The sequence below is a fragment of the Mustela lutreola genome, chromosome 2 (genome assembly GCF_030435805.1).
Source record: "Mustela lutreola isolate mMusLut2 chromosome 2, mMusLut2.pri, whole genome shotgun sequence".
NCBI lineage: Eukaryota > Metazoa > Chordata > Mammalia > Carnivora > Mustelidae > Mustela > Mustela lutreola.
This window is the reverse complement of record NC_081291.1, coordinates 65,505,332-65,530,115: the sequence shown is the minus strand read 5'-3', so window position 1 is coordinate 65,530,115 and position 24,784 is coordinate 65,505,332. Positions and strand designations below refer to the sequence as shown.

General features: G+C 42.1%; 1 long non-coding RNA gene and 1 other non-coding gene across 2 annotated transcripts in view; both read left to right on the top strand.

Moving 5' to 3' along the window:
• The window catches only part of LOC131824351 (uncharacterized), a 30,932-nt gene extending 9,001 nt beyond the window's left edge, over positions 1–21,931 (top strand). Inside the window, exon 3 of the long non-coding RNA XR_009350837.1 lies at positions 19,683–21,931. This is a non-coding gene — a long non-coding RNA (uncharacterized LOC131824351). The remainder of the gene's footprint in view (positions 1–19,682) is intronic.
• LOC131826069 (U2 spliceosomal RNA) lies at positions 12,934–13,120 on the top strand. Its single transcript, XR_009351406.1, has one exon. It is a non-coding gene; the product is annotated as a U2 spliceosomal RNA (small nuclear RNA).
• Positions 21,932–24,784: the final 2,853 nt, after the last annotated feature.

The following is a 24,784-nucleotide window of genomic DNA, read 5'->3' as shown; positions in this document are numbered from 1 at the left end:
CATTGCCCAATTCTTTAGGTTGCAAGCAATCATGCTGAAGTAAATAAAAAAGGGAATTTACTGGCTTATGTAATGAAAAGGCCAAAAGTTTGGGTTTGATGGGATGCTGTTCTTAAGCTATGTCATCAGGACTTGGTCTCTCTTTCGTCATGTTTTGGTTCTGCTTTTCTTTGTGTGAACCTCATTCTATAGCAGATTTTTCCCAAATGGTAGCAAGACACTGATGAACATGTTTAGATTTCCATCCTACCAGATGAGGATTTGTAGCAGAGAGAGAGAGAATATTTGCTTCCCAGTGGTTCCCACAAATGTTCTGAAATGGACTCTCATTGGCCTATATTGGAAAAGGTGCTTACCCATGATGAATCTCTGTGGTCAGAGTAGTGGAATATGTTGGGTTTCCCACTGGGTTCCATCCAGTCTCTGGACAGCCTAGAGTATATCAAAATCCTTTCTGATTCTCTGAAAAAGAATTGATAAAGGAAGTAATTAGTGGATTTATCTAACTGAAAATTAAAAGTGTTTGGATGTCAACACCCATGATAAAAGTGAACAGAGAATTGAACAAAAATACTTGTCAAATTCATGGTTAATAGTCTATTATAGTCTTAAAATATAGAGCACACACACTGATGAGAAAAACACTGCCTCTGTGACTTAGAAAAATGGTCAGTTGGCAGCACCAATAAGATATCCCACAAATACCCCAAAATCAGATTGCAAAATGGACCCCATCATTTGTATCAGTTACAAGTAACAAAAACAAGCAAGTAACAGAAAAAGTTACTCATACTAGTTTAAACTATAAATGCAAATATTGATCAGAGCTCTAGTTTTATCTGTCTGAGATTCCCTTTGCTCCTCCTCTTTTCCCATGTCCAACTTCTTACTCAGGCTGGCTGCTCTCATGTTAACAAAAAGGCTGCAGTGGCTTCAGGGTTTCATAGGTTGACATCATTCTCTCTGGATTGAGAGAGAGTGTGTGACCAAGAATTCCAGACAAAACACTTGATCTTTGCATTGATTGGATCATTCTTAAGCCCAACCAAGGACAAGGAAATGCCATGGGCCAATTAGCTTAGACCTGCTTCCTGAAACCGTTTCTTTGGAAAGAGGTGAGATTATCCTGTTCCATCTAAGTTCATCAGAGTCCACCTAGGAGCTGGGTGAATTCAAACCCACCAAACTTCATGGCTGTTATAAAAATGAGATGAGAGAGGAATAATTGTTGGGGAGATAGCCATAAAGTCCACAATATCATCAATGTCTCCAAACATGCCTCCTCCCTTATATTCTCTATCAATCTGCGTTGAGGCCAGAGTTATCTTTATAAATCTTGCAAAATCCCTTGTGTAAAACTTTTTAATGGTCCCATGCCACCTATATGATACAGTCCCATTCCTTCATTATCACTTAAAAAGTTCTCCAAGAACTAGCTGTTAGGTCTCAAGACTTGCCTTGCAAGTCTCTCTAGTCTCTTCCCTTGCCCTATTTCCCCGTCTCTCATCCTTTCCATCTACTTTCCAGTACACTGATCTTTTTTCCTTTTCTTTTATCCTTCTTTCTTTTTTCTTTCCCCCAGAGCTTTATGCATACTTTTTTCTTTTACCCAGAGGACTTTTCCCTCACATCTTCAGGGAAATTTGTTTTTACCTCTAAATTTTCAGGTTAGGTGTCCCCTTCCCCTCAGAAGACTATACTGATCTTTTCTACTCCAAGGCTGGGTTAGGTGTCTCTATGCTTTACATGTGTCATCTATCTGCCCCCCTCCTGCTTGTCAGTTCTGTGATGACAAGTTGGTCTTGTTCACTGCTGTACCCCTAGTTTCTTCCAATGTTCTCTGACACAAAGAGCATGTACAATAAATATTTGCTGAATAAATAAATGAAATAACAACGAAGAAAATATAATATTTGGGGTTTCCTGGGTGGCTCAGTCAGTTAAGCATCTGACTCTTGATTTCAGCTCAGGTCATGATCTCAGGATTGTGAGATGGAGGCCAGTGTTGGGCTCTGCATTGAGAGTGGGGCATGGCTTAAGATTCTCTCTCTCTCTCTCTCTCTTCTTCTGCCCCTTCCTGCACTGTCTTTCTTTAAAAAAAGGTGTGTGTGTGGGAAGAAAATATAATAGTTAGTAAACCTATGTAGAGTATTTATCTTTGGACAGAGTCCTCAAGGATAATTTTTTTTATAGTTTTCTATAATGTTCCAAATTTTCTTCTGTAAACCTTTATTACCTAAATTACAAACAGTACAGAAAAAGGTAAGTTATTCCAAATATTAATTGGAGAGTTGATTTCTGGTAACCTCCTCCACTGATCCTGGCCCTGACCCTGGGAACCTTACAGAGCATATCTGTGCCTTTTGGCACAGAGACATCCATGTTGTTAGTTTTATGTCTTGAGGAGAAAAAAAACCAAAAAGGAACAAGTGTGGTTCCCCTCTCTTTTTTTTTTTTTTCTTTCACTCAGACATTCCTGGGCTGATAGGAAAGGAGAATGAACAGAGCTGATTTTAGAATTTTTTTAATAATCTTTTTAAAATTGTGAAACATACTCTATAGGCAGAACAGTTTATGAAGATATAGTGGAGTTTATAGAAAGACAATAAAAGGAACATCCATGTCATTACCCAGGCTGAGAGATAAAACATTAGCTTATGTCAGAAGCCCCTGAGTATTCTCCCCAAATGTGTTCTTTCACCTGGTCTCAGAGCTAAGGACATCCTGAATTTTATTTATTTATTTATTTTTATTTATTTGACAGAGAAAGAGATCACAAGTAGGCATAGAGGCAGGCAGAGAGAGAGGGGGAAGCAGACTCCCTGCTGAGCAGAGAGCCCCATGCAGGGCTCGATCCCATGACCCTGGGATCATGACCCGAGCTGAAGGCAGGGGCTTTAACCCACTGAGCCACCCAGGTGCCCCATCCTGAATTTTATACCAATCTGTCTCTCATTTGGCTTTATTATATTTTTTACCACTTGGGCATGTGTCCCCAAACAAAGTTTATTTAACTACTGGCTTAAGGTTCTATATTTTTTAATATCTGTTATGTTTCTTGTCCTCTTTTCTTTGCCTTTTTCTGGGTTGAATGTTTCAATCACTCAGTTTTCCCCTCTTTACTAATTTGGAGTCCAATTGTATGTATCTTAGACAATTTGATAAGACTACATAGGTTCCTGAGGCTCTATCATTTTTCCTCATTATTTTCTCCTCCACTCTCATATTGGATAATTTCTATTGGTTTGCCTTCAAGGTCTCTGGCTTTTCCTTTTGATAACCTCCAATCTCCTGCTAATTTCATCAAATGAATTTTTTAAATTTAGGTATTACAATTTTCAGTTTTAGAGTATCCATATCTCTGTTTTTATAGTTTCTATTTCTCTGTTAATATCCCGTATCTATTCAGTCAGTAAAACCAAATTTTACTTTAATTCTTTGAACATAACTTTTTTGAAGATTTTATTTATTTATTAGAGAGAGAGATAGTGAGAGCAGCACAGGTGGGGAGGAGAGGAAGAAGCAGACTCCCTGCAGAGCAGAAAGGCCAATGTGGAGCTCAATCCCAGGACCCTGGGATCATGACCTGAGCTGAAGGCAGCTGCTTAACTGACTGAGTCACTCAGGTGACCCTGAACATAGTTTTTCCATCCAAATTTTGAAATGTATTTTTTTCCAGGTTGAGAAATATTAGTTGACAGCTATTTTCTCTTAGGATATTAAAGATCCATTCGTGCATTTATTCTTTCAACAAAGATTTATTGTGTTTGTTAAATACTGGGATAAATAAAATAAAGCATTTCCCTCTCGTGGGCACAATCTGGGCCATGTAAGGAAATTATTTCCTATAAGTACAAAAGTAGAGTCATGAAAAGGTATACTAATGGTACAGATGATCAATCTGACTGTCCATCAGGAAAGATGTCACAGAGAAAGGTAACATTGAGTTGGGTCCTCTAGTAGAAATACAAGTTTACTAGGTAGATAAGAATTGGGGAAAATTCTGGACATACAGAATGACATGTGAAAAGGCATAAAAGCATGAAACAGTATGCTTACACAGCTTAAAACTGTACAATGTATTACTCTTTCAGATGAGGCTGGAGAGGAGATTTCATCTCTCTTATACTTCCCTTCTTTAGGTAAGTCAGTCCATAGACCTGAGCCTCAATTAACAACCAGTATTTCAAATGATCTTATTCTCTTTGTTTTCTTTTTTTTTTTTTTTAAGATTTTATTTATTTATTTGACAGACAGAGATCACAAGTAGGCAGAGAGGCAGGCAGAGAGATGGGGGGAGCAGGCTTCCCTGCTGAGCAGGGAGCCCGATGTGGGATTCGATCCTAGGACCCTAGGATCATGACCTGAGCCGAAGGCAGAGGCTTAACCACTGAGCCACCCAGGCGCCCTTTTCCTTGTTTTCTTAAATCCCTCTTTAATGTTTTCGCTCTCTATCTCTGTGGCATGCATTTTGGTTAAGTTCTTAAGTTCTATCTTCTAGTTTTCTAATTCTCTCTTTAGCTGTATTTATCTACTGCTAACCCGTCCTTTGAATTTTTAGTTTTAAAGTTAAAATTTTTTATCTTTAGGAGATCTATTTGGTTTTATTCTAAAGCTGCTTTTCTTTAACTCACATTTTCAAGTTTCCCTACTGGTTTCTTAAAACAATTAAATATATATTATTTTCTCATTTTGATAGTTCCAATATCTGAATTTCTTTAGAACTGATTCTTCCATCAGTTTGTTTCCTGCTAGCCTTTCCTCATGGTGTCTTTTTGCCTTGTATGTTTTGCTTGTTTATTTGTTTCTACTTTTCTTAGGAATTTGTGGACATTCTTTCAGAACTAGGATAGGAAAGTTTCCTCCAGAGATTTGAGTTTGCTTTTACCTTGCACTAGAGTAACTATCTTTCCAAAATCACTTTATGTCAAGTTATTATCTGAGGTTTTGTTAATTTGGGGCTTCAAATTCATGTGAAATAATGGGATGTGGTTAAAAAATTATGAGGGAGATAGTTCTTCTCTCTGTTCCACCCTAAGGATTGAAACATTCACTTTCCTGGGAATGTAGGACTGTAGGCAGGTCTGTATTAGATCACTGTTTTACTGTGGATACAGTCTTTTGAGAATCCAGCTTTAGAGCTGTTAATCTCTTAGACTGTCTTGGGCAGATCACGAGTTTCTCTTCCGTCTCTCTGCTCCTCAACTAGAAAAAGTCATACTCAATTTCACAAAGTTTTATAATGCTGTTAAGACTGAAGCTGGCATCAGGGCTCTATTTATATATACTAAATTAGTCCCTGCATGCATATTCCTCTTTTTTCAGATCATGTATTCCTTCAAGAAGGTGGATTTTGTATTTTATTCAACTTTTTTTTTCCCCTCAAAGTTTCCACTCACCTATTTAACAGAGAGAGACACAGCAAGAGAGGGAATACAAGCTGGGGGAGTGGGAGAGAGATAAGCAGGCTTCCAGCAGAGCAGGGAGCCCAATGCAGGGCCTGATCCCAGGACTCCAGGACCATGACCTGAGCTGAAGGCAGACACTCAATGAGCCACCCAGGTGCCCTTTTATTCAGCATTTTTATTTGTTTTTACTGTGAGAAAAGGGAAATACAAATATGGAATGGGGGACCTGTAATGTTAGCTTGAAATCAGTATCAATGTGGACTCTTGATTTTACATGTGTATGTGCATTTGTGTGTGTGTGTGTGTGTGTGTGTGTGTGTGTGTGTGTTTATCCTAGATCTGTCCATTAAAAGAGTCTAGAAGCAATAATATCCCATAACACATAGATGCCTAGCATCCAGATTTTGGTTTCTAAATTCCATTCCTCACTGAAAGAACTAGGACTCTTTGAGAAAAATGGCTAATTCCATGTCTGAGGAAGTGAAAGGGTATTTGGAACACTATTTGCTCCAGAAAGCATTTGTACTCAAATACAAATAGAGACGTGTGAAAAGAACATACGAGACAGTCTGAAGGGGCTCGCGCTGGCCAAATCTGGGAAAATTTGAGCCTCAGGCAGGAATAACAATGGAAATGGAACATAAAATACTGAATAAAACCCCCCATGAATCCATAGTAATACTTTGGATGGAGGGATGGAAGAAGGGAAGTTTGGGAGAAAGGCCCCTTTTATAGAAGAATAAAGGTCACAGATTAAGTTTCCCAGACTGGAGAATAGAGATTTGTATATAGAAAGTTCATGGGGGAAGGCTTCTATGATCAACACTCTGGGCACCTCAGAAAGCAGGACTGGACAGACTGGGGAGGTAATCTGTAATGTCATCATAGCTGACTAGTAGCTGTTTTCTTTTTCTTTTTTAAAAAATTGTATTTATTTATTTGACACAGAGAGAGAGAGAGCACAAGCGGGGGGAATGGCAGGCAGAGGGAGAAGCAGGGTCCCTGCTGAACAAGGAGCCTGATGTGGGTCTCAATCCCAGATCCTGGGATCATGATCTGAGCTGAAGGCAGATGCTTAACCCACTGAGCAGCCCAGGGGCCCCAACAGCTGCTCTCAATAGGGAGTTCTGGGGTTGGAATGACTCATCAGAGTTGTCCCAAGTTGGGGCAAAGATCCAGCAGTTGTATTCCCTCCCACTACATTCTTAGAGATGAGGACCATCCTCAAGGAGCAGCAGTAACCTTGGAGAAAGTAGTTTCTTTCCATACAAGGTGATTTTAGGGGAGGGTCTCACCTAAGAGCTTTCAGCAGACAACACCGACCAGCTGGAGGAGTAAGTGCCTGTCCTCAAGGGGGAACCAGGAAGGCATACCACCACATCCACTATGCCAGATGATAAATGTGGAGAAATGACAGAATTTGATAATTATGATTTTGCAAATGTCAATGTATTCATTGGCCTAGGCTAAGATTATCAACTCCTGGACCATCAATGCTAAAAGGATTTGGTGAAAAGTTATGGGGGAACAAAATGTTCTCATGGTTCTGAAATTTATCCTCACTTTTTAGTTATTTTAATTTAATTACTTTTTAATTATAAAGAAGGAAAAACTACCTTTACAAGAGAGATCTGACAGAGACCACTTTAAGAGATCAAACTTCATCACACCAGTAATGGGACAAACTGACCTTACATGCCTCCTGGTGTGATGTAATGTGAAGTCCACAGCTTCTTCTTCTTCTATCTTGAATTTTTGCCCACCATTCTAACCTTATCTTTTTTTTTTTAAAGATTTTTTAATTTCTTTGAGAGAGAGAGAGAAAGAGCATGAGTTGGGGGAAAGGTAGAGGGGAAGGGAGAAGCAGGCTCCCCTGAGTAGGGAGCCTGACCTTGGGCTTGATCCCAGGACTCCAGGATCATGACTTGAGCTAAAGGCTGATGTTCAACTGACTGAGCCACCCAGGTGCCCCTATTCTAATCTCATCTAATCATGAAGAAACAATCAGGAAAACCGTGTATGGGATATTCTATAAGACAACAGGCTTGGACTCATCAAAAATGGTGATGTCGTTATGGACAAAAAAGATGGGAAGAATGACTTAGATGAGGGTTTGACAAACTGTAATTCATAGGTCACATCTTGACACACACCCACACCCATTTGTTTGCAAAGGACCTTGGCTGCTTCTGAGCTACAAGAGCAGAGTTGAGTCATTGAAGCAGACACCTATCTGGCCCTTCACAAAAATGTTTACCAACTCCTGCCTTAGATTAACGATGACTAGAAACATGATGATCTATCAAGTGTATAAGGCTGAACCTTGATTGGATCCTGAATATTTTAAAAGACTGTACAAGAAAATCTGGGGAAAACTGGAGAAACTTCGAATATGAACTATATTGTTATTTATCATATGTTAAATTATATTATTGAATTAATGTTAAGTTTCTTGGGTGTGGTAATGATTTTGTGGTTATGTGGGAGGAGTCCTTCCTCTTTGAAGATATGTGCTGACACAATTAGGAGTTTAATATCAGGATGTCTGTAACTTATTCTTCAGTCAAAGAAAATTCTGTGTGTGTGTGTGTGTGCGCGTGCGTGTGTGTTTATAAAGAAACAAATATAGCAGAGTGTTAGAATTGGTAAACCTAGATAAAGATTATATGGCATTTGTTATGGTAACTTGTTTGACTTTTTACCTTTGAGCTTTTCCAAGTAAAATGTTGGGAGAAGGGTGCTGGGCTCCATTGGTTGAGTGTCTGCCTTAGGTTCAAGTCATGATCCTGGGGTCCTGGGATCGAGTCCCTCATCAGACCCCCTGCTCAGCGAGAGTAAGCTTATCTTTTTCTCTCTCCTTCTGCCTCTTCCACTGCTTGTGCTTGTTCTCTCTCTCTCTCTAAATTTATAAATTTAATTTATAAATTAATAAATTTATAAATTTATTAATTAATAAAATCTTTTTTAAAAGCTGGGAGAGAAAGTGAAAGAAAACTTTCTTAATTCTTAATTCTTAATCTGGTTAAATATCCAGAAGTCAGTTTTCAGACTTAAAGTGATTCATTTAATTTTCTCAGAATGTAAAGTTGAAAAAATTTGAAGGGACAGTTCTCAGGCTTTGGAGGCTGCCCTGTGGTTGGATAACAATCAGGCCAGGGACTGTGGAAGAGAGAGGGAAAAGAATAAAAAAAAGGGTGGGGGCATTGAAGTCCAAGGAGCAGGGAGAGTGGGGAGAAGGAAAGTGGGCCCAGAAGGATAGAAGTTGGGGACATTTCTGCAGATCTGACCCAGGTCCACTCTAAGTCCTCTGACCAGAACCAAGCAAATGCGTATATTCTCATGATAGCAGGTGCGAGAAGGCACCAGCCAACCTTTCTCAGACCTCTGGCTGTGGGGGTGTTATGGACCACTGTGCTTTGAGGTGGCACCCAGCACCAGGGCATCTCTTCCCAGGAAACACGGGGCTCTTCTGGCAGTGACTTTGGCTCCATGACACCCAGTGGCCTTGCCCCAACTATCCCTCTGTCCAGCAGGGGACATAGTTACCTGATGATCTGAAAGCTGTCCAAGCTCCCCATGCTTCCCAACTTCCTCGCAGGTCCCTGCGTATCTCATCCCTTCCTAGCCTGGCTCTGCCTCTCTGAGGGCCTGAAGTAGCAGAAACCCTAACTCTAGGCAATAGTGTTAGGTTTATTTGCCATCTGGGAACACCAGGGCACATAGAGCTACAGTGAATTGCCTCAAGTTCTGCAGCCAGTATGAAGCCACACTGAGACTTGAACCCACCTGCGTACCCACCATCTGCTCTCAGTTACCCTTTCACACAGGGGATGATAGAGTCTGAGGCAAGTTCAGAGGCGAACCCGCTGTCATGTAGCTACTGTGGCCCAGGTGCCCCAGAGTATGTATTTACTGGTAAACAGCAGTCTCTCAGCAGTCTGGGGTCTTGGGTTCCCTTGGGTGGGGATGACATCTCCCTGTGCCTTCCTGGAGTCACAGGGGTAGCTCACAGGTGTTAGGGTCTAGGGTCAAGTCTGTGCTCTTGGATGGCATGCCCCATGTTTCACCAGACACCAGCCATCCCCTGCCTGGCATCCATGTCTCCTGGGAAGCTGTACGCAGGATACCTTGGAGATTCTGAGTATCTGCAGGCTTGCTGGCTTCCATGTGCATCTGGGGAAACTGTCTTGCTCCTCAAAGGGTCTCTGGCAAGGTCCCAGAAAGGGCTGGGGCCACATGCCTCCTGCTTCTCCTTCTCCTTTTGCATCACCAGGCCCACAGAAGCAGGTACTCACCAGTCACCCCCCAAAAGACTGTATCCTGCTCACCAGGGAACAGTGCATGTCTGGGTTCTGGGAGGGCTTGGACGGCCTATTCTGTCCCAGCAGAGGTTCAGACTTGCATCTGCCTTGGTATATGAAAGCCCTGCTCCTCTAGGAATCAGTGCTGGAAAGACCTGGAAGACAGGGAAGTAACAGTAGCTAGTATACAAAATGATGACTTGGATATGGGGATAGCAATGCACATAAACAAGGAGAGAGAAGAAGACAGAAGGGAGGGTACATCTCCAAAGACGTCAAGTCCCCACCCAGAGCAGGTCCTTCAGATGGCAGCAGGCCCAAGGGATGTTTGCTTGGCTTGTCTGGACTTTGAGGGCTGCTGGGTGGGTTTGCCTGCATGTCAGCCAGAAGTTCTGAGACCCCAGGATCACTGCTCTCTTCATCCATCGCTGACCTTCTCAGCTCGCTCGAGGTTGGGTTTTTATGGGGCTGCTTTCTTCCTCTTCTGCAGACAGAAAATCCACACTTCCAAGTTATAAAGCCACTGCCACTGCCCTGTACCAACTTGCCTTACTTTCTGGCTTGTGTGTGTGTGTGCATGTGCACGCATGACTAGGTGTGTGCGCATGCGTGTGTGTTGTATCTGGGGCTCTCTCTCTGCCTCACTCGCTCCTGGCTGCACAGCCCCCAGGACAGGAAGAGTGCTGGTGGGTCTTTTAAAGAGCTGACACAGAGAAAAGTTTGCCCCACAAAGGCGAACCCTGTGTCCTCTCTCAGGCGGTGGCCTCTGACTGCAGTGGCCTGAGGAGGAGTGGCTGTGAGGTCTGGACTGGGCTGTAGGAAGCTAGAGCAAGAGATTGTGCTTTGCAGGAGGTCAGTGGGCAGTGCTGGGAAGGGGAGGCCAGCCTCATGGGCCCCAGAGGTAGTGCATCTGGCAGATGAGGGAGCTGTGAGTGACAGCAGGGAGGGGCTGTTTGGCCGAGGGTCCAGGAGTATGGGACAGTGGTGAGCAGGCCACTCTCAGGGCTGGCTGTGGAGGGGGAGAGGGGCAGGACCCAATGGGTCCCTTCAGCCCCCTGTGTCTGGTGACTGTGTGGTTCCTCCTCCTCCTGTGCTGTGAGACCACACTTAGCACACCAGCCTCTTCCTCACCAGGCTGAAAAATTTCCCATCTAGCTGGTTTCTAAGTCTGCCACCACAGTACCCACATTACCTAACACCTCTGCCTACCACCTTCCTCCTCTGACCTTGGACAACCCCCCCTGAGGCTCTGCCACCCTGGGGTAGGGGCACACACTGTACATCTTTTCTCTCATTCCCTCTCTCCAGATCCATGCCATTTGGAATGTGTGCCAGGCCCTATAGGGCAGGAAAAATCAGGGGATTTTCACCTAATATTTTTCTGGTTACCTTTCAAACACTTAAATTTCTCAGGCAATGGTAAAAAGGGAAGTTTCTGTTTTTCTTTCTGTCTAGAATCTAAGAAGATTCCTTGGGCAGGAGGAGGACGTTGGGAATGTATAGACATTGGTCCCAAAGAGAAAGGCACAGTCCTTGCCTCGTGGCAGAGGCCTGGACATGCTGCAGGGTCTTCAATCGTCCGGAGGCCTGGGGACAAAAGGGATCTGTGCCCTGCTTCCTGGTCAGAGGCCTGGAAAGGAGCAGACCCCTAAACAGGTAATGGATCTAGGCAGATAGGGCCATAACCAGCATAACCCATACTGGGTTGTGGTGTAGCACAGGGAATTCTGGGCCCATGGGTGGCATAGACAAGTGAGGACAGAAGGTGGATGGGAAAACCAAGGCAGACCACAAGGGGAGCTGGTCTACTTGCATGGCTCAGTGGCTGGTGTGTAGAGGGAAAGGTGGCTGTCTGGTGGGCACGTGCATGGAGAGAAGGTATGAAGGCAAGGACAGCTACTGGGTAGTATTGCAAGCAGCTGCAAGCAGCAGAAAATCCAGCTCCTGGTGGCGTCGACAGCTTTATGACTTCCACACTAGGGCAGCCCAAGTGCATACAGCACTGTCAGTGTCACGCAGGCCACCGGCACCTCACCCCTTCCTTCTTTATCATCCTTTTTCTCTGAAAAAGAAGGAGCAAGCTGTGGGTTTTGATTTAGGAAATAAATTTAGTTCACACAAGTGATACACCCTTAAAAAATGAATTAGGATTATAGAAGTATATTCTTCTTTGGTTATATTTAAATATAGTTCACAAATATGAGCGAGCTAACTATAGCTACTTCTGTAACTTCAAGTTGCCTTCTACTCAGCCAAATGGCAACATTGTAGCAGTGGAAAAAGTCACTATTTCCCCTCTTCTCCACCCTCCCACCACCTGCCCAGCTTTATTGAGATATGATTTACATGTAACATTGTATACATTTAGGATGTACAGCCTGGGGGTGCTTGGGTGGCTCAGTGGGTTAAGTGTCTGCCTTTGGCTCAAGTCATGATCTCAGGGTCTTGGGACTGAGCCCCTCATCAGGCTCCCCGTTCAGCTGGGAATCTGCTTCTCTCTCCCTCTGGCACACCCCCCTTTCTGCTCGCTCTCCCTCCCTTCTCTCTCTCTCTCAAATAAATAAAAAATATCTTTATATTGGGGAAAAAAGAATGTACAACTAGATGATTTGACACACATAGATATTGCAAATTGATTACCACAAGTACCCATCACCGTACTTATCTTGCTTTGTGTTTGGTGAGAAATGTTTAAGATCTCCTTTCTTGGCAAAGTCCAAGTATTGTTAACTGTCATCACCATACTGCAATTAGATCCTCAGAACTTACTAGTCTTACAGCTAGAAGTTCATATTCTTTCACTAATGTCTCTCCATTCCCCCTGCCATCAGCCCCTGACAATCCCCATTCCACTCTGTTTCTATGAATTTGGCTTTTTTAGACTTCACATATAAGCGAGATCATACAATATTGGTCTTTGTGTGTCTCATTAATTTTTTAAACATGATGACCTCGAGTTTTGTTCATATCATCTCACGTGTCAAGATTTTCTTCTTTTTTATTGTTGAATAATATTCCATTGAATATATATATCACATCTTTTCTTATCCATTCACCCATCAATGGACACCTAGTTTGTTTCCATATCTTGGCTGTTGTGAGTAATGGAATGAACGTGAAGGTGCAGATATCTGTTTAAAATAATAATTTTATTTCCTTCAGGTAAATGATCAGAAGTGGGATTGCTGGGTCATATGGTAGTTCTTTTTAAAATTTTTTTGTGGATCGCTTCTTGGCCCTTTGGCTAAGATCAAGTGTAAAATTTTTTTTTGTGGAACCTCCATACTGTTTTCCACAGTGGCTGCACCAGTCTCTTATCTTTTGATACTAGCTGTTCAAACAGGTGTGATTTGGCATCTTGTAGTGGTTTTGATTTGCATTTCCTCAATAATGGGTGATGTTGAACAACCTTTCATGTATCTGTTGGTCATCTGTATGTCTTCTTTGGAAAAAAGTCTATTTGGGTCTTTTGTCCATTTTCTGCTTGGATTATCACTATTTTTAAAAAAAGATTTTATTCATTTATTTGACAGATCACAAGTAGGCAGAGAAGCAGGCAGAGAGAGAGGAGGAAGCAGGCTCCCTGCTGACCAGAGAGCCCGATGCAGGGCTGGATTCCAGGACCCTGAGATTATGACCTGAGCCAAAGGCAGAGACTTTAACCCACTGAGCCACCCAGGTGCCCCTAATTTTTTTTTTTTTTTGCTCCATTTATTTTACCCCTGTAAATCTTTACTACTTTATCAACATCTTGCACATTCTAAATAGCAGCTGCTGAATGTACCCAGCATATGTCAGTCAGTAAACACAGAAGTCATGTATTTCCAAGGGTCAACTTGTGCTAACTACAGAGCAGAATAACACCTCTTGCATTTCTCCCTGAATATTCTGGTAAGCAAAACTGTGTTCATGAAAATACATGCAAAACTTCAGGTCCTGCCTGAGACCCGTGGTGGGTCCAAACCTGAATATGCAGCTCTAGGACTTTGGGATACCACCAAAGGTTCCTTGGAATACCTGTGGACACGAGGTCTCATGCTACATATTCTCACTCCCACTCTGTTCTTATGGAGGGAAGAGAACCGAGATGCCCATGGGAAGGGTCCTAAATACTGGAATTAAGGCCAGTAGGGCTTGAGGTAAGAGCAGCTCAACTGTGCCATCTGGGGCAGCTGACAGAGGAAATGAGTTGTGAGTCTGTGTTAGTCCCTCCCTTGGGCTAGACACTGATGCAGCTGCTTGCATAGTGATCTCTCATTTTCTCCTGTGTATATAGGCACCAACACCCCATTGTTCTGATGAGTTAAACACAGTCAGAGCAGGGATGCTTAACCTTGAAGTCCAGGCTCATTAGGAAGGGTGAGGGTAGATCTTCAGGGAAAAGACTGTAGCAAGATGGCCCTGAGCTCTTTCTGGTCTCACAGAAGGCTCTGCAGAGCAGAAGTGCTGGTCTCAGAGGTGGTACATCTGTAATATTTGGAAAGAAGAGGGAGTCTGTGGGGCAGGCATTCCCTTAGGCCTGCGAGTAGACAAAGGTTATCAGGGTAAGTGGAATAGAACGTCCTGAGAGACTAAGGTTAATTACCTGGGTCCTTACATCTCCTAGGGTTGCTCTGACATTACATTTAGTGTCTCCACACAGTGCTTTTATTGTCCTTTGTGGCCAGTAAGGTACAGATTTCAGATATTGTCTCAACTCTACACTATTGCCATTGCACTATCCCTAGACTGAGCATTTTCAAATATCCCTCCTTCTGTAAGGTTCTGCTGCGATTTTACTGGTTTATGTCTCTTCAAGTAAAATACCTGGATGCCTTAAAGTGTGACAAACTGACTGTGATAAACACTCCAAAGAATGGGCATCAGCATTCCATGGCCATTATTCTCCAGACTGTGTATCTGCCTGTGCTTTGAGTAATGATGAATTAATGCAGTATGATTTCTGCTACCTCTGATTAACTGAGATCGTGACCATGATAACCAGGTTGTAGCTAAAGAGTCATTTTCTTTTTCTTTTTTTTTTTTTTAGTACCCAGATTTTTATTTATTTTTTTAATTTCTTTTCAGTGTACCAGGATTCATTGCTCCATGCAATACGTGCCCTCCATAATACCCACCATCAGGCTCACCCAACCTCCCACCCCACGCCCCTCCCTCCAAAACCCTCAGATTGTTTCTCAGAGTCTACAGTCTCTCGTGGTTTATCTCCCCCTCCAATTTCCCCTAATTCCCTTCTCCTCTCCATCTCCCCATGTCCTCCGTGTTATTTCTTATGCTTCACAAATAAGTGAAACCATATGATAACTGACTCTGCTTGACTTATTTCACTCAGCATAATCTCTTCCAGTCCCGTCCATGTTGATATAAAAGTTGGGTATTCATCCTTTCTGATGGAGGCATAATACTCCATAGTATATATAGACCACCTCTTCCTTAACCATTCATCCATTGAAGGGCATCTTGGTTCTTTCCACAGTTTGGTGACTGTGGCCATTGCTACTATGAACAATAGTAGGGGGGTACAGATGGCCCTTCTTTTCACTACATCTGTATCTTTGGGGTAAATACCCAGCTGTGCAATTGCAGGGTCATAGGGAAGCTCTATTTTTAATTTCTTAAGGAATCTCCACACTATTTTCCAAAGTGGCTGCACCAACGTGTACTCCCACCAACAGTGTAAGAGGGTTCCCCTTTCTCCACATTCTCTCCAACACACGTTATTTATTGTCTTAATAATTTTGGCCATCCTAACTGTAAGGAGTAAGGTGGTATCTCAATGTGGTTTTGATTTGAATCTCCCTGATGGCTAGTGATAATGAACATTTTTTCATGTGTCTGTTAGCCATCTGTATGTCTTCATTGGAGAAGTGTCTGTTCATGTCTTCTGCCCATTTTTTAATGTGATTATCTGTTTTGTGTGTGTTGAGTTTGAGAAGTTCTTTATAGATCCTGGATATCAGCCTTTTGTTTGCACCATCATTTGCTAATATCTTCTCCCATTCCGTGGGTTGCCTCTTTGTTGTCACCAAAGAGTCATTTTCTTGACTCAGGTTTGAAAGGAATCTGGCTAGCAGCCTCTGGGACAGCTCCTTGCAATATTTCATTAAAATGCTAATGAACACATAGGACAAACTGGAAATGCCAAGTAATGCCATGGATGAAGACTAAACACAACCTTGACAGAATAGGGGAGAAATCTGCATTGACTATAAGGCAGGGTCAATTGAAAAGAGAAACTACTGTGACTTTTGCCTTATGAAACAAAAAAATAGTGAATGACATCAGGTAACAACATTTGTAATATATATGAAAGACAAAAGATAATTCTGTTTCCACTGTAACAAGCTCTTAAAATTCAATTTTTATGGACAGAAAAGCAGGAGAATGAAACTGGACCACTTTCTTATACCACATACAAAAATAAACTCAAAATGGATGAAGGACCTAAATGTGAGACAGGAAGCCATCAAAATCCTAGACACAAACACAGGCGGCAATCTCTTTGACCTTGGCCACAGCAGCTTCTTGCTAGACTTCTCTCTGAAGGCAAGGGAAACAAAAGTAAAAATTAACTATTGAGACTTCATCAGGATAAAAACCTTCTGCACAGCAAAGGAAAATAATCAACAAAACTAAAAGGCAATCTATGGGATGGGAGAAGATATTTGCAAATGACATATCAGATAAAGGGCTAGTATCCAAGATCTATAAAGAACTTATCAAACTCAACACTCAAAGAACAAATACTCCAACCAAGAAATGGGCAAAAGACATGAACAGACACTTTTGCTAAAAGACATCCAGATGGCCAACAGACACATGAAAAAATGCTCAATATCACTCAGCATCAGGGAACTACAAATTAAAACCACAATAAGATATCACTTAGGCGGCTGCCTTTGGCTCAGGTCATGATCCTGGTGTCCTGGGATCGAGGCCCACATCGGGCTTCTTGCTCCGCAGGGAGCCTGCTTCTCCCTTTGACTCTGCCTGCCACTCTGTCTGCCTGTGCTCGCTCTCACTCTCTCTCTTTCTCTGACACAATAAATAAATAAAACCTTAAAAAAAAAAAGATATCACTTCACACCCATCAGAATGGCTAAAATGAACAACACAGGAAACAACAAATGTTGGCGAGGATGCAGAGAAAGGGGAACCCTCCTACACTGTTGGTGGGGATGCAAGTTGGTGCAGCCACTCTGGAAATCAATATGGAGGTTCCGCAAAAAGTTAAAAATAGAGCTATCCTACAACCCAGCAATTGCACTACTAAGTGTTTATCCAAATGATTCAAAAATAGTGATTCAAAGGGGCACATGCATCCCCCAATGTTTATAGCAGCAATAGCCAAAATATGGAAAGAGCCCAGTTGTCGTTTGAAAGATGGTGGATAAAGAAGATTTGGTGTATATATACAATGGAATATTACTCAGCAATCAAAAAAATGAAATCTTGTCATTTGCAATGACATAAATGGAACTAGAGGGTATTATGCTAAGTGACCTAAGTCATTCAGGGAAAGACCAACTATCTGATTTCCCTCATATGTGGACTTTAAGGAAACAAAACAGATGAATATAGGGAAAGGGAAGGAAAAATAAGATAAAAACAGAGAGGGAGGTAAACCATAAGATATTCTTAATCATAGGAAATAAACTGTGGGTTGCTGGAGGGGAGGTGGTTGGCAGGATCTGGTAACTTGTTATGGGTGTTAAGGAAGACACATGAGCACTGGGTGTTATGTACAACTGATGAATCACTGAACTCTACCCCTGAAACTAATAATACATTGTATGTTAACTAAATTGAATTTAAATTAAAAAAATTAAAATCAGTGTTAAAATGTCAAACATACCAATAAGCATGTGCAAAAGCCACCAAGAGACAATTCACACAAAAACATAAATTAATTACCTCAGTAAATGTTTGTTGAGTTCCTACTATGTGTCAGACACCATTTGAGGGACTGTGGATCTGGTCTTTCCATGCTAATGTGGAAGAGAAATCAGAAATAGGCAAATAATCTAATAATGTCAGGTAGAGATAAGGGTAAGAAAACAAATAAAGGTGGGGATAGAGATAGGGAGTGAGGATGGTGGGGAGGGGTTATATTTTAGACAGGGAGATTTGTAAAGGCCTATCTGCAGAGGTGACACTGAAGCAGAGACTGAGTGAAGATAGGTTGTAAGCCATACACAGATCTGGTAAAAGATACTCCACACAACTCCCAAGAAAAGAAGTTCCCAGAGAAAGGGGCAAGTACAAATGGCCTGTGGTAGAGAAGAACTCAGCCTGTTTTAAGAGCTCAGGGGCCAGAGTGACTAAACAGAGATGGGAGGAAAGTTTGGGATGTGAGACTAGAAATTAGGCTAGGCCTGGATCCCAGCAGAGGGTTGGGTTCATCCTAAGGGAGGAGGTAGCTTCTGGGTGACCCCGAGGAGAGAAGTGACATGATCTGAATGGAGCATGAAGAGCCCCCCAGGGCTGGGGCAGTGAAGGGACTGTAGAGTGAGAGCAGAGAAAGGGGAGCCTGTGGAGTGTTCTAAGGGAGAAACAGATAAACCAGATAGCAGAGCAGTGCTGGACGTTCTTGAGAAGCCATCTGATACATGATTGATTTGGAAAAAAAGTGCTGGCTGGAATATGGTGGAGTGTTGGAAATGGAAGAGGGCAAGAGGGGCATCCAGGAGAACTCTAAGGCTATTGACCAGAACAACTAGAAGAATGGACTTGTCATTTATGGAGACAGTGAAGACTGTAGGGTTCTGTGATAAGGGCCAGGAGATGCTTATTGTCTATCCAAGGGAAGTGGGTAAGGAATTGACTATAATGTCTGGACTTTAGAGAAGTATGGGATGGAGAAAATTGTTTGGATGTTGTCAGTGCAGAGAGATGGTGTTTACAGATTTGCAGCTGGCTGATCCCTCCAGGGGAGTGAGTGTAGATAGAAGAAGTCTGAGGATGTACCTCAAAGCCCTCGTTGCTTAGAGGTCAGGGAGGCAGAAAGGAACCAGAGAAGACTGGGAGGGTGGCCAATGATGGGGTCAGAGAAGCAAGAGGGAGAGTAGTATCTCCAGGGCCAAATGGAAAAGGTGCTTCAGCAAGGAGAGAGAGGTAAACTTTGTCAAATTCTGCTGTTGTGTGGCTGAGGTGGGCCTGATCGTGGACCCTCTGATCTAGCCACTTGGAAAGCATCTGTGACTTTGCTAAAGGTGTCTGGGGAAGTGTTGAGGAACCAGAGCAAGAGAGAATGGGGGCCAAGGGACTAGAGATGCCTTTTGGATGTCTCCAGATGGAGAAGGGAAAGCAAGTATCACTGGTGGGGGTATGGAGTTCAGAGGAGGTTCTAAAAATGAGAGGCACTCTGGTCTGCTCATGTGCTAACTGGGAATTCTTCAGCAGAGAGGGGAGGAATGCAGGAACGCAATTCTTGGGGAGGTAAGATGGGGTGAATCTAGTGCATAACTGGAGGGTTTGGCTTTAGATAAGAGCAAAGAAAATCCTCCCACTGAACCTGGAGAGAAGGAAGAGCAAGTGGGAACAGCTGCAGGTAGGTAGATGTGATTTGGGAAGCCTGTAGAACTCTTTTCCAGTTCCTTCTATTTCTCAATGAAACAAGATGCCTTGAAATGGGCACTTATCCCTTATCAATAAAAGTGTAAATTAGCCATTTGGTATTGGGCTTCCCAGCTTGGCAGCTAGGCATCCTCTTGTCCCCAAACATGGCTACCTGGATACACCAGGGCTACCCAGTTGGCACAAATGGGAGTTCCCTGGCTCATTGGAGCCATCATACCTGTCAGCAGAAGCCCAAGATATAGGATGTCCATAAGCCATTGTGGTTTGGATTTGTAATAAATTCACTTTCATGTAAGGTATAAACAATTTGTGAAATACATACTGAAGAGAATTTACTAGAGATTCAGATAAAGTTCCCTGTGCTTTATTTTTTTCCTTTCTTTCATTTTTGTAGGTAACAAGCTCCCCATGACACTGAGATGACTCTATCCAAGTGTATCCAAAATGATAGTGGATATCAAAACCAACACCAAAGAAATACAAACAATTATAAGAACATATTATGAGCAACTATACGCCAGCAAATTTGACAATCTGGAAGAAAGGGATGCACTCCTAGAGATGTAAAAACTACCAAAACTGAACCAGGAAGACATAGAAAACCTGAACAGACCCATAACCAGTAAGGAGATTGAAGCAGTCATCAAAAATCTCCCAACAAACAAGAGCCCAAGACCAGATGGCTTCCCAGGGGAATTCAACCAAACATTTAAAGAAGAATTAATACCTATTCTTCTGAAACTGTTCCAAAAAATAGAAATGGAAGGAAAACTTCCAAACTCATTTTATGAGGCCAGCATTACCTTGATCCCAAAACTAGACAAACACCCAACAAATAGGAGAATTACAGACCAATATCCTTGATGAGCACAGATGCAAAAATTCTCACCAAAATACTAACCAATAGGATCCAACAGTACATTAAAAGGATTATTCACCACGACCAAGTGGGATTTATTCCAGGGCTGCAAGGTTGGTTCAACATCCGCAAATCAGTCAATGTGATACAACACATCAATAAAAGTAAGAACAAGAACTATATGATACTCTCAATAGATGCTGAAAAAGCATTTGACAAAGTACAGCATCCTTTCTTGATCAAAACTCTTAAAAATGTAGGGATAGAGGGTACATACCTCAATATCATCAAAACCAGCTGTGAAAAACCCACAGTGAATATCATTCTCATTGGGCAAAAACTGAGAGCTTTTCCTCTAGGGTCAGGAACATGGCAGGGATGTCCAATATCACCACTGCTATTCAACATAGTACTAGAAGTCCTAGCCTCAGCAATCAGACAACAAAAAGAAATAAAATGCATTTGAATTGGCAAAGAAGAAGTCAAATTCTCCCTCTTTGCAAATGATATGATACTTTATGTGGAAAACCCAAAAGACTCCACTCCAAAACTGCTAGAAGTCATACAGGAATTCAGTAAAGTGTCAGGATATAAAATCAATGCACAGCAATATGTTGCATTTCTATACACCAGCAGCAAGATAGAAGAAAGAGAAATTAAGGAGTCAATGCCATTTACTATTGCACCCAAAACCATAAGATACCTAGGAATAAACCTAACCAAAGAGACAAAGAATATGTATTCAGAAAACTATAAAGTACTCATGAAAGAAATTGAGGATGACACAAAGAAATGGAAAAATGTTCAACGCTCATGGATTAAAAGAACAAATATTATGAAAATGTCTATGCTAACTAAAGCAATCTATACATTTAATGAAATCCCTATCAAAATACCATCAATTTTTTAAAGAAGTGGAACAAATAATCCTAAAATTGGTATGGAACCAGAAAAGACCCCAAATAGCCAGAGAAATGGTTGAAAAAGAAAACCAAAGTTGGTAGCACCATAATTCCAGACTTCAAGCTCTATTACAAAGCTGTAATCATCAAGACAGTATGGCATTGGCACAAAAACAGACACATAGATGGATGGAACAGAACAGAGTGCCCAGGAATGGAACTTCAACTCTATGGTCAACTGATCTTCAATAAAGCAGGAAAGAATGTCCAATGGGAAAAAGACAAGTCTCTTCAACAAATGGTATTGGGAAAATTGGACAGCCACATGCAAAAGAAGGAATATGGACCATTTCCTTACACCACACACAAAAATAGACTCAAAATGGATGAAAGACCTCAATGTGAGAAAGGAATCCATCAAAATCCTTGAGGAGAACATAGGCAGCAACCTCTTCGACGTCAGCTGCAGCAAGTTCTTCCTAGAAACATCATCAAAGGCAAGGGAAGCAAGGGCACAAATGAACTATTGGGACTTCATCAAGATCAAAAGCTTTTGCACAGCAAAGGAAGCAGTCAGCAAAATCAACTAACAAAATGGGAGAAGATATTCACAATTGACATATTAGATAAAGGGCCAGTGCCAAAATTTATAAAGAAATTATCAAACTCAACACCCAAGGAACAAATAATCCAATCAAGAAATGGGAAGAGGGTGTACCTGGGTGGCTCAGTGGGTTAAGCCTCTGCCTTTGGCTCAGGTCATTATCTCAGGATCCTGGGACTGAGCCCTGCATCAGTCTCTCTGCTCTCAGCAGGGAGTGTACTTCCCCCCCCCCCCCTCTGCCTGCCTCTCTGCCTACTTGTGATCTCTCTCTCTCTCTCTCTCTCTGTCAAATAAATAAATAAATAAAATCTTTTTAAAAATGGGCAGAGGACATGAACAGACATTTTTGCAAAGAAGACATCCAGATGGCCAACAGACATATGAAAAAGTACTCCACATCACTCAGCATCAGAGAAATACAAATCAAAACCACAATGAGAAATCACCTCATGCCAGTCAGAATGGCTAAAATTAACAAGTCAGGAAACGACAGATGTTAGAGAGGATGCAGAGAAAGGGGAACCCTCCTACACTGTTGGTGGGAATGCAAGCTGGTACAGGCACTCTGGAAAACCGCATGGAGGTTCCTCAAAGAGTTGAAAATAGAGCTACCCTATGACCCAGCAGTTGCACTACTGGGTATTTACCCTAAAGATACAAATGTAGTGATCCGAAGGGGCATGCGTACCTGAATGTTTATAGCAGCAATATCTACAATAGCCAAACTATGGAAAGAACCTAGATGTCCATCAACAGATGAATGGATCAAGAAGATGTGGTATATATACACAATGGAATACTATGCAGCCATCAAAAGAAATGAAATGTTGCCATTTGCAATGACATGGAAGGAACTAGAGGGTATTATGCTGAGCAAAATAAGTCAATCAGAGAAAGACAATTATCATATGATCTCGCTGATATGGGGAATTTGAGAGTCAGAGTGGGGGGTTTGGGGGGTAGGGAAGGAAAAAATGAAACAGGATGGGATCGAGAGGGAGACAAACCATAAGAGACCCTTAATCTCACGAAACAAACTGAGGGTTGCTGGGGCGGGGTGTGGAGAGGGTGGTTGGGTTATGGACACTGGGGAGGGTATGTGATATGGTGAGTGCTGTGAAGTGGGTCAGCCTGACGATTCACAGACCTGTACCCAATAAAAATAATTAATAAAAAAAAGAGAAAACTGGATTTAAGTTGTAAATGGCAAGAAGTTATTTAAACTGAAATAATGATTACAAAAAAAAGAAACATAAATTAAAATTTATTTTTGTTTCTACCTCAGTAAATGAGGAAATATGGAGGAAAAGAGTAATTTTCCTGCTGAACATGTTTTGTGGTTTCTAGAGCTGTCTAGGGTGTGTCTGTGGAGGAACTGTAGCTGTTGCCTAATAACATGTCTTATTCAACAGAAATGGAAACATAGTGCCTGTATCCTTGAGAAAACAAATTGGCCCTCCTATGGATGGAGAGTGTCTTGAAGGGAAACCGTATATTCCTAAATTTGCTAAGAACTATGTTTGTCACTTGCTGTCAGATAGTACCACTTTGGGGTAGCCCACCATGGGGTTGCCAGCGTAGCTATATTACAACTCATGTTGAAACTGGTTTGGTCCTCATGGGCCAGGGAAGTGGGTGTGGATGGAGAAGAAAATTCACTTCTGGTTGGGACAGACTACCCTAATTTTGAGGGCACTAATGAGGCATCAACTTGGGGCCAGGTATACCCAAGGTGGACTTCTCAGTCAAGTTGCCATATTCCCATGAATAGTTGGTGGCTTTGTGGGACCAGAGGTCAATTATCTCCTCAGGGATAGACTCACACAGAGAGAGAGACAATGGAAAGCCCACCAGACCTTGTATACTCTCCAGATACAGTGGATTATAGAGGTAGTAGCTCTTCCCACCAATTCAAGGAGTGTATGCTCCACCTTTCTTGGTGATGACATCCTTGCAAAGACGACTTCTCCCTCAGATGGTCATTTGATGAGCATAAATAAGCCTAATGTGTGTACGATTATCTGGAAGGGGCTGGGCATTTCCTCCAGGGTGGCCATCCTTGGACAGTGGCCCTTCTCAACTAAGACTCTGCCTACCAACTCAGATCCTATTGATAGATTTCCCTCTGGGAATCCTGGTATCCTTGCTGATGAGTGTCTGTTTACCACCTTCATTAGAGATACTGATATCACAGAAGAGCTATTGCCAAAAGCTGCCCCACCCAGGCTGCCATCTGTCATTGTGAGTGGACTGATTCTGTTAAACTTGGCATTCTGAAGGGCAGACCTCCCCTCCCAGATCTGCAGACCTTCCTTCTGGATATTTTTTTTCCTGCTCACCTGTGTTCTCTGCTCTCAGAGGCAGGGGTTGGTCTGATTTTTTCCCAGCTTTACTGAGATATAATTGATATATGACATTGCATAAGTTTAAGGTGTACAACGTAGTGATTTTATATATGTATATGTTACAAAATGATTACCACAATAAGGTTAGTTTAGACATTTATCACCTTACATAGTTTTAGTTTTGTGTGTGTCATCAGAATTTTTAAATCTACTCTCTTAGGAACTTTAAAATATACAATACAACATTGTCAACCACAGATAATAGGATTGGGTTCTATTTTTATCAAGATGAAAAAAAATCAGTAGATAGAGTATCAAAGGATCTACCTCTTTCGTTAATTCCTTGCATGATCTTGGACAAGCCTCCGCCCTCATCTGGGTCTCCTGTCTCCCACTGACACCTACAATTCTGCGATTCTGGGACTAAGAGTCCCAGAGGCAAGAGCAAGAAAGTAGGCATTTCTTCACTGGGAAAGTTTCAAATGAAGGAGAGGGAGGAGGAGGAGAAGAAGGAGGAGAAGGAAAAAAGAGGAGAAGGAGGATGACGAGGAGAAGGAGGAGAAGAAAGAGAAGAGGGAAATATCCAAAAGTTGTCACCACCATTTATTTGATCTTGCTTTGCCAGGTGAGCTTGGTGAGCATTGTGAAGGCAATCTTACTAAATCCTCCAATAATCCTAGGTGGTAGGCACTACTTTTGTTCTTATTTTTCAGATGAGAAAACTGAGCCTCAGAGGTGTCAAGTAACTTGCCCAAGCTCACAGAGTTAATATGTTGGGACACAATC